The sequence below is a fragment of the Thunnus thynnus genome, chromosome 1 (genome assembly GCF_963924715.1).
Source record: "Thunnus thynnus chromosome 1, fThuThy2.1, whole genome shotgun sequence".
In the NCBI taxonomy this organism is placed as follows: domain Eukaryota; kingdom Metazoa; phylum Chordata; class Actinopteri; order Scombriformes; family Scombridae; genus Thunnus; species Thunnus thynnus.
This window is the reverse complement of record NC_089517.1, coordinates 1,019,011-1,029,868: the sequence shown is the minus strand read 5'-3', so window position 1 is coordinate 1,029,868 and position 10,858 is coordinate 1,019,011. Positions and strand designations below refer to the sequence as shown.

The 10,858-nt window shown below is 41.8% G+C and overlaps 1 protein-coding gene across 4 annotated transcripts in view; it reads left to right on the top strand.

Moving 5' to 3' along the window:
• The window catches only part of plekhg4 (pleckstrin homology domain containing, family G (with RhoGef domain) member 4), an 87,307-nt gene that overhangs the window by 32,913 nt on the left and 43,536 nt on the right, over positions 1 to 10,858 (top strand). The gene's annotated exons all lie outside the window — the stretch shown is intronic.

The window sequence follows — 10,858 nt, the reverse complement described above, 5'->3', positions numbered from 1 at the left end:
TGAAACTCCTGCTTTGGATGGCAGATTGAGATGAAGCCGGCTTAATGTAGACGTAGTTGTAGGCCGTATTCAGACCAAATCAGGTGGTGCGGCAAAAACGCCAGTTCTCCCATTCGTTTGAATGGGGGTAGTGTGTTTCATCTGCGGGCGTTTTTGGCCGCTGCGGCGCCGCACCGGACTGCGGCCGGAAAGTTGAGCCAGAGTCAACTTTTGGAGAAACGCAACCCGCCGTCACTGCGGCTGAAGGCTGCGGTGACCAATCACAGCCGGAGATCAGATCAGAGCAGTAAACTCTGTGATGAGGGAGAACAAAGACGTTACTAAGTGAGGGGAGGACATTTCTCTTCATCTGATAATATTTAAAGTAAAATTAGGCTTTGCTGTCGGCTTCCCGACTCATTTTAAAAAAGATGAGAGAGAGAGAGAGAGCAGCAGTGGTCGAGCGGGCTAGAGAGTGAATGAAGAGAGGGAGCGCTGGTAGCGAGAAAGCTGGTGAATCAGATCAATGAAATGTTATTTTCTGATTGTTTCACAGCCGTTACGTTCTGGAGAACAAATAAACACGCCCACACCCCCCCACACACACCTCAGCTCCACCCTGCGGCTGAACGCTGCACCGCCTGATTTGGTCTGAATACGGCCTTAGAACTTTATTTAAAAAGTGTCCAATGACCCCAAATGTATCACGCAAAGGAAGCAGCAGACATGTGGAACATATCCGTCTGATGACAAACATGCAGTCTGTGGTTTGAATGCTTTGTTTTTATCATTGTGTTGTGTTGTTTTGGACATGAGGACACAGATGGAGACGAGTTGTTTCAGTCCCGCTGTGGACGATCAGTGCGTGAAGGTCCTGAAGTACAGAAACACAGTCAGAGCTGCTCCTGAAGTCTGCTGGACTCTGATCTGATGTTTTCTCTTATTCTCAGTAAGATTTAGTTGTAAATCCATCAGTGGGTAGTTAGGTAGGTAGGTAGGTAGATTGATAAACCTGTGCTCATGTTCGTGTTTGGATCTTGTGTTGTATTTTTGGCTTCATCTCGCATCACTTCTGATGACTTTACTCACCAGCCTGGTTGTGTCATGTGGTTATCATTAGCGCTGCAACAATTAGTCGATTGTCAACTAATAATTGATGAAGCATTTTGAGTCACTTTAAAGAAAATAATGTCTAAATTCTCTGATTTCCAGCTTCTTAAATATGAATATTTTCTGGTGTCTTCAGTCCTCTATGACAGTAAACTGAATATCTTCGGGACATTTGAGGACAACATCTTGGACATTTTATTGACAGATCAACTAATCGAGAAAATAATCCAAAGATAAATGTTGGAAATAATTGTTAGTAGTTGCCCTAATTATTGTTACTTGGCTGAGAGCCGACTGCCCACAAGTTATTACTGAAAAGATGTTTTTTGGAGTATTCAGTAGCCCGTTTTAAACAGAGAACCGCAATACTCATTACGCTGGCTTTACTTTTTGACACTGAACCAAACAAACTGTGTTTAATTTAGAGAGGTGATGTGTAAGACATCAGCATGAGCGTCTAGTGTGACGTATAACACACGTGTCTGCAGGGACTTTGATTTCTAAACAGTAACGGCGGGTGAACAGAGTGTTGAGGTGCTTTTGCTGGCGTGCACATTTATACGCTCTTCAAACACAAGCAAAGTTAGACAGTAGCGTTAGCGTCTTGGATGCTGTAGGTTAGCCGCTAACTGTTTCTTCAGAGATCTTTCGGTGGCAGGTGTTGTGGATATTTTGACCGATGGTCAGCACCTCAGTGGAGAAAAGCGGACACAAGCCTTTTATGTCTTAAAGCTGAAAATGTTCATTGAAGCACTTGGCCTGAGTCTTAATCTTTAACCCAAGGAGATCAGTCTACAATATGAAAAATTAGTCTAATTGGTTCACTAGTTTCTAAATAAGGAACTGCATTTTACCCGTGTCAGTTCAGGTCACATTGCATGGAACTTCAGGTCTCTGTCAGCACATTCTGGTTTCACATTCCACCTTTCTGTGTAGTCTCGGAAAGCCTCCTCCGACCTTGTTCACCATGGAAATGCTGATTTACCCTCTATCAGAGAGGTTTCTGCTTTCCCCAAAACATCACAGACAGCTGGAGTCTCAAGGAGAGGAGAAAATGTCTCCTTCCTGCTTAAGAATTACAGTGTGACCTCAAGGCCCAGGCTCGACCCAGTGTAACCCAATATGTAACCCCTAAAGATGGAAAATTCCATAACAGCGGGTTGCACACAAAATACACGTCATCAAAATGTCACAGCCCTGTCCCGCCATGCCGGCTCTCCCTTAATACAGACATCAGTTCTGCTCTGTGACGTCCTCCGCTGCTGGCTTAACGGCAGAACAACAGTCCCCCCCATTCTGTGTTCATACGTTTTATACAGAATGCTCAGGCGGAATAACAGCGCGAAATTCCCGCCTTCAACAGGATGTATAAAAGGGGCTAATAAATGAAAGAACTAAATGGGTCTTATTTCTATAAAAAAAAAACCTAGTGTATGGCTGGTGGCTGGACCTATGGGTGTCACAATATGCTGGTATTGACAATAACCGTGATATTTAAAAAATGGAATATTGATATCATGTTAATAATACACATATGATAATATCGTGTAAATAATCCAGCACCTCTGAAAATTCCTTAACGTGGAACGTTAAGTACACAACTATACTATGTACACACTTCCTGTCTTTAAGTGGGTCCTCATGCAACACATCTATGGAAAGCTAAGATTCTTGTGATTCAATTGATGCAAATCTCTTCAAGATACAATCACAACTGCAGGTACAATCAATGCCTCTGTCAGACCACCAACAAACAAACAAACAATTACAATATTCACGCTACTCACCTATGAAGCCTCATATTATTCCACTGACTGATACAACGCCGACAAAAACAGTCTTGTTATTGGCAAAGGTCCAGTTGATCCAGTAAAATATTTAGTCCAAAACACATTATTACATCAATATATGCCCTTCTTCTTTTGTGTAGACCAATAGGAACAGATTCTGGCAATGACTGGCCCTTCAAATAGCCAATGAAATTCTGAAAAAGATCATATGCTGCTTTATTGCTTTTTATAAAACCACAACGTGGAAATTATGTAAATATAAATAGTTTGCTGTGATTTACTTTTTGTATGAACTGCTTTTCCACCATAGCACTTGTTTTGACTCTTTTATATGCACAACGTTTAGTTTCAACAGGGGAACAAAGCACTATAATGTGTTTATGCTTCAGTTACTCTGAAGCGGGGGTTATTCGGTGTCTCTAAATGGCCTTTTTTTGGAAGATGGCCAGACATATTCATTAAAATATTCATTTTCTGTGGTATTGTTATTAAATTTGAACTTGGACTAGTTATGATATAATTTGAGAAAGTTTGTGACGCCATCTTGGAAACGGACACAGAGGACACGGACAGACTCACATGCACTAACATGCACGCTCACATGCACCAACATGCACGCGTGGCCGGCGCGGCTGCCAAAACAAAGAACAGAGAAGCTCAGATAACACACACACACAGAAGGAGAGTGACGTCATTCGCTGGTAAGGACGTTACTCCGCGATACCTCTACATAGCAAATAGTTGTTTCCTGACAACTAATACGGCTAAATATCGTTTTTTGCAACTTTAACTAGGATTGAAATATCAGCATTTTATTAATGATTGAATGAAATTGTGTTATTGTGTGTAATGTATATAATTATGCCCAGCATGCATGAGCTGATAAGAGACCACAGATTCACACAGTCAGCAGCAGAGTGCCGCACATACATTTCAAATCCAAACAACAGAGAACGTCCAAAAATAGAGAAGAACATATAAATCTGTAATTAAATAATCCATATCGTCTTCGTCTCCAGGCTTTTGAGACAAAGTTAGCAAACATGAAAACATTTTTGATCATCTGTACACCAGAATATTTCAGGGTATTGTGTCACTGAACAACAGCGTTCACATTCAATGCTTCACTGTTAAAACCAGTTCATGTCTCGTTTTTATCACCTTCAGTTAAAAAATATGAATTCCTGTAAAACTGAGCAGTTTGAATACAGAGAGAGAACTTTTTTAATGGATTCATAACCAACAGAAATGATGGTCAGAACTCGTGCTGATCTGTGGAGCAGCAGCACTTCAGTGTGTTTAGAGGTTAAAAGTACATTTAATCTTGAGGATTTTCATGCTTCAGGCAGTTTTTCAGGTCCGTATTACAACATGAACCAGTTGAGTGTTAACAGACTTTGATCAGACAGAAGGAATTAAGAGACTTGAGGCTGTTGTTGCCGTCAGTGACTCACAGAGTCTCACTGAGGATGTTGTATCACTGGTTCCTGAGCAGGGATGAAGTTGTGTTGTTTCCATGGAGACGGCACAGGGTGTGTCTTCATGAACAGCACCAGTTTTGTTCATCTAAAAGTGACATGTTAGCGAGGCTGAAGAACACGAGCTCAGACATGTTGGAGAACCATGAAGGTGTTTTTATATGAAACCAGAACCAGGACACGGATCAGCATCTAATGTCTGGTTCCTCTTTTAATACTCGATTATTGTAGAGCAGTTTATACTGTAAACAGGCTGCATTTATACAGCGAGAGAGAGAGAGAGCTTTACAGTGTTTCTAATGCTCACTCATCCATTCACACACACACACACAACACAGCAAGTTGTCACATCTCTGTGTTTGTGTGTGTGGAGCTGAAGGTGTTCTCTTATTGATCGACTCAGCCTGTGTGATGTTATGCCATCATGTTAATGATGTTGGACCCTGATGTCTCTGACATATGACCGCTCTTACTGCCCAGTGACCTTCAACCCTGTCACTGTGATTGGAGGATTGATTCCTAAATAAATTCTGTTGGACTTTTAGTCCTTCAGATGTTCTTTTTCTTACGAGTCCTCGCCACAAGGCTCATAAGAAGACAACACACATTTAGTGGAGCTGACTTTCTTGGTTTTACTATCCAGGTAGTTGTGACACCTGACCTTCAGGTTGGAACCACTGCTCTAAAACTGTGATATGACATGAACTGAATGGGCTGCTTCTGTTATGTCATCATGTTTTAAAGATCTCCAGACACATTAAAATATTTAAAAGGGCTGCAATGAATGATTACTTTCATCATCGTGCAATCTGCTCATTACTTTTTTGATTAATCGATTAATTGTTTGGTCTGTGAATGTAAATTCCAACTATTAAACAAATCACCAACTATTTTGATAATCAATTCATTGTTTTGAGTAATTTTTTAAGAAAAAAATGTCCAAATTCTCTGATTCCAGCTTCTTAAATGTCAATATTTTCTGTTTTCTTTAGTCTCTGTGACAGTAAACTGAATATCTTTGTTGTGAACAAAACAAGACATTTGAGGACGTCGTCTCTGGTTTTAGGAAACACTGATCAACAGTTTTCTGACATTTTATGGACCAAACAACTTATCGAGAGAATAATTGCCAAGAGTCCAAGGTAAAGATAAACACATTTTTGAGTGGAGATATATATATGTGTGTGTGTGTGTGTGTGTGTGTGTGTGTGTGTATGTATATATGTATGTATATATATAGAGAGAGTAAATACAGACATCTGACATCAGCACTGCATCAAAAAAATTCAGTTTCATCCTTCAGGCTTCTGCAGAAATGAGGCGTCGTCAACTCAGTGTGACACAAGCCAGCAACAAACTGTTGGTTAATCTGATGTGTGCATGTGCACATTCCTGGTAGATGAGTTTGTATCATGGATGGTGTAACTCTACTGCTTACCTGGCGATCATTGAGACAGAAGATAAAACAATGTCGTTGTGTAATAAACTGGTGTGTGATGAGTCTGTATCTGTTACTGGACTTCCTGGATCAGATTCCATCTTCTCACCTGTACCTGTAGCAACACGCCCACACCAACATCCACCTATGTGTTTTTTACACTGTTATTTTCAGTTTGAACACCCGCTCAGAGGCAGAATCACAGATCCCAACCAGTCTACTGTCCAAACTGTAAACAAGCCCTCCGATGATGCCAAAAGCCAACTTGGAACTAGAATAGTGAACTCAGGTGTGTGTGTGTGGGCAGGTAGAGTCTCAGTTTTCTTAGAGATGCATAGAATAGTGTGTTCTATCCCCCTCCCCTCCCAAACAAAGAGGAGTTGAATCTCATTCAGTTGTCTTTCCGATTCCAATTTTTCAAAAATTGTGAATCACTGCAACCACGAGAGGTCCTTGAGCATACAGTCATACATGTGCACAAAAAATATTAGGCTGAAGGGTCCAGTAGTATGCTAAGATAAAATTAGCTGTGGACAGATAAACACACACACGACCAAACGCAGGATCCCCTCCAGGCCTACGCGTGATGGAGATAACCTTCCATCCGTTTCCGTTCGCCCTGCAGATGAAGAACCAATGCTGTAAATATTTTTACCAAACTGCTGCAGCAGCTGGTGGAGAAAAAAGTGTTTCTTTGTGTCGTAAACAGCCAGAAGGATTAAGTGAATAAAAAGACTTTATCTGTGAATCTAATTTGATGTAAACCGGCAGTGCTGATACCTGGCAGCACTGTTTTAAATGCCCTGAGAAGATAAGAAGTGTAGTGAGAGAAAGGAAACGTGTTGAGGCTCTTCAGACTGTAAATCAGTGATGTTTGAGCTTGTCGAGGGGTGAGAACACCGGGGGTGGGGGGGGCTGCAGGAATGTTCAGAGCACTCAGATAATGGACTCGTACTGACGGAGGAGGCTCTGATGAGGTTACACTCAGAACGCAGGGACACAAAACAACATGCAGTTATTTAGTGACGTGTCCCAGAATCCCCAGTGATTTAAAAAGAACTCTAATACTTTAAACAAATAAGTTAAATACAAATCAACAAGTTCTGTTTTTTAATGAAGTAAATTTAAAATACTGACGCTAATGTTTAGAAAATTTCTCTTGAAACCCGAAAGATTTAATTATTTTATCTGATGTATAGGAGTTAATAAGAGCCTCGATTACTTGTTAAGATGAAGATTTTTTGCCATGTTTAACTTGTTTTGGGAGTCAGTGTCAGTATCTGGAAAAAAGAGAATAAAGCAGGTCAGAAGCTGTATGAATTAGGAACAATTATGAAATTCATCTCATTGAGTGATTTCAGCATTTGTTTGTTTGTAGACGGGTCTGGTTTAAAAGCAGGTTAACCTGAGCCGGACCCCTCAGTGTATCGTCTGTATTCATTTAACACACTGACCCGCTGAGCCTCACCTGGTGTCCTGATGGAAGCTGTTTTCATGCTGCCTCTCGGGTCAGATGTCAAGGAAAGGAACTCGGGCTGCAACTCACCCGGAAAGGCTTTTATTTCTCTGAAAAAAGGCATTTCTGAGGAAGTGTCACTGACAGGAAGTGTCTATTGTCCGCCGTGTTGTTGGGACAGGACAGTCCCGGGGCGGTGGACTACAAAGTCCTGGTCTTTGACTCCAGAGGAGGCAGCACAATGAGGCAGCGTTCCTGAAGATCCACAGGATTCCTGCGGGCTTCTCCCAGCTCGTCTCTGACACTCTGTCATCTTCCTGCTCCGGCCTGCCTGAAACCTGAAGCCTCAACCCCCCCAACCCCCCCCACCACCACCACCACAATCCGTCTGGGAAAACACCCCACCACCTAAATCCAACACCCGTCACCAAAGATTCCCCCCAGACCCTTAAATTCTCTGACCTACTTCAGAAAGCTGAAACCTGCTGCACATGCTGGAGAATTTAAGAATTGACCGATGTGGAATTTACAATATACAGTTTATACACTTAGTAACATGATTATTCTGAATTTACATTTACAACCATTCATCTGTCTCACAATGAATATTATGTGTCTTACTTTGACAGTTACTTTTTACAACATTGTAAAGAAAAAGTTAAAATGAGGATCAACATTTGGAAAAGACAGAAAAAGGAAAGAAACTCTTACATAAATAACAAAGAATCAAATACTTGAAACATGGTTTCTACTCAAAAATACAAACATTTGTTGGTCCAGTGAAAGAAGTCTTTTGATTTTAATCATAAAATGTCTTTGTGGAACATAAACAACATACTGTTAAATTAATACACAGAATCAGCTGTGAGACCCGTGGGACTGTTTATGATCTCGGCCGACATTACTGACTGTCGGAGGCTCAGTTTAAAGTCAGACTGAAGATACTGGTATCATATGAACCTAGACACCCAAAGGAATCCACTGGTACCAACCGTGTCGTGCTAGCTTGTTGGGAAGGCGGCTAAATAACGCTCCAAACTTAGACTAATTTTTAACTGATGTCAACTGTGGTCAATAATGAATAAATTCTGCACCAACTAACAAATGGTATCAACCCAAAAATTTGTGCAGGAACTTGTGAGACATCAATTGAGAGCGGGAACTGCCTTCATATACTTCCATCATAATGCTCTAAGCCCTTTGGCGCCTAACGGAACACAGTGTTTATTACAGATTAATGACTAGAAAGACTTGACGCACAGTGCTGAGCTGCATCTCAAACTAATCTTCAGGTTCATGTATCATCACTTCTATGCTGCTGACCTGCTGTCCTCCCTAAAAAAGACAAACATGGGTCTATGGAGGGTCTGTAAGGGTTAAATATCTCTTCAGTCAGTGGAAAAATGGCAAACATGAACGGTGTTTAGCTGTCGTGTCGCAGATCCAGAGAGAGGTAAACATAGATACAGAAAGTAAAGTCAGTGTATCGGGTGGCTCCATCATGGAATAATATCCTGTAAATAACCGACTGTACCAGAGAACGCTGTTGGTTGTAAACTGGATTATTTACAGTTTGTGCAGCAACTGGACAAAACAACACATCCAGAGACAAACATTCACTTCTTGGAAAACAAACCTGCATATTTTTAGCAAGAAGTTGATTTGAGGTTGATTTCCACAGATGTTGTTTTTAAGACAGTATCTCCATTCATAACGGCAACATTTCAAACTGAATTTCATTCATTTCTAATATATAAATATGTATATGTCCATCCGTCAGCGGTCAGAGAGCGTCTTACTGTTCAGTACAGTCTTTATATTTGGTGTCATACAGCTGTGTTGAGATGCTGAGTGTCAGACCGGCTTGTAGAGTTGATGTTGCTCTGTGATGACTCACCTGTGTGTAAACCAGCTACTGAGTCCTCACATCTGTTGCAGTTATAAAGTAAATCCGCTGCTTTTTACACGGTTGGCAGACAGTCTGATCTTTATTGGTGATTTTGCCCCCAAAAATTCCACACACTTCTTCTCAGATACTTCGAAGTCGTGATTATCTGATCAGCTTTGCTTGCTGCTGTCCTCCATTTTTATTCATTATCTTTGTTTACTGACAGGTCAAACAGCTGATTTTCCTCCACATTTGAAAAAAAGTTTGAATTTGGAATAAAAGTGACCGCTGTTATTCCGCGACAGTTGCAGAGATCAGTGAGGTCACTGCTGAGGTGGAAGATGTTGGTTCAGTGCTTTCATGTAAAGTTTGGGTTTGGTGAACTTTGACATGAGAAGTTGCTCTAGTGACCAAAAGCAAACGATGTTGACAGAGCTGACTTTTAAACTGGAGGAACTGATCATATCTGCTGACTGAGGAGCAACACCAACAGAACTTTCCTCTCCCATCATTTAGTCTCAGATTATCCAGCAAAACCAGTCTACCATCAAACCTTCTGGAGATGCACCGATCTGATACAGCGAGTCAGTATCAGCATCGATCCCGACTTAATGAAGCTGATTGTGTTTCAACTATGATGTGAACAGTTTATTTAGTCAGGCTGACCCAGTTTTTAGAACCAGTATGTACAACTGATCCCAGTGAGTTTCACACAGTGAGGTTTACAGGTTTATATCAGGGGGAAACAGAAAGAGCTCTGGTATCAGATCAGTCCTCAGTGTCCGCAGATATCTAGAGTTGAAGTATCAGCAGAGAAGAAGTTGGATTGGTGCGTCCCTACATCCAACACCTGTCTCACCTGAAAACCAAGAACAGCTGCTGCTGCTGCAGGGGAGCAAAAGACATTCATGGTCTTTGGACCACAGTACAATGATCAGAGCATCATCAATAGTTTCCAAATCCAGACACATTTGACATTTATCTTCATTGTTTCTCACCTAATCCTGCCACCTGACCTCATGTCCTGCAGAGTGAAGCTCAACAGCCTCCTTCATGAAATGTTCATTGCTAATGAGACTCATCAGCTTCTCTGTCAAACATCAGAACATCAGCAGTGAGCTGGGAGGCAAAACCAGGGACTGAGTGTTAAACCAGGTGTTGTGCTCAGTCAGGCCTCTCGGGGAGGGAGGAGGAGGAGGAGCTGAGCTTCATCAGACTGAAATATGGCTTCCAGCTGAGAGTAGCTTCTCCTCAGAATCAGCTCCTCGTCAGTCTGATCACCTTCAGTTTGAACTTTAAAGATGAAACATGTTCCTCTGAATGTTTGCAGGTAGCCAGGCTGACATCTCACTTCTTACCCCACAGATTTAGATTTCTGCCTTTTCAGGAGCAGAGTTTTCTTTGGGGAAGAATTTCTCCTCTAGTGTTCCTGCTGCCCCTCTGAGCCTCTCCGTGCTGGAGATTAACTTGTTGCTTAAATCAAACCGGGTCCCCCAGGGGCCGAGGCTTTACCTCTTTATTTCCTCAGTGGACCACAGTGGAGTGGCCTTGAAGTCAGGCTTTCTGTGTGTGCCTGGTATGCACAGCTGGGCTCAGCTTATTGAGCTGCATTAGAGAGCAGCTCGGTATGAGGGCAGCGTCTGGCAGCCTGTCGACTCTCCGCTCAAACAAACGCTCAAATCTAATCTGCTGTTTCAGAAACTCTCTGCGTGTCAAGGT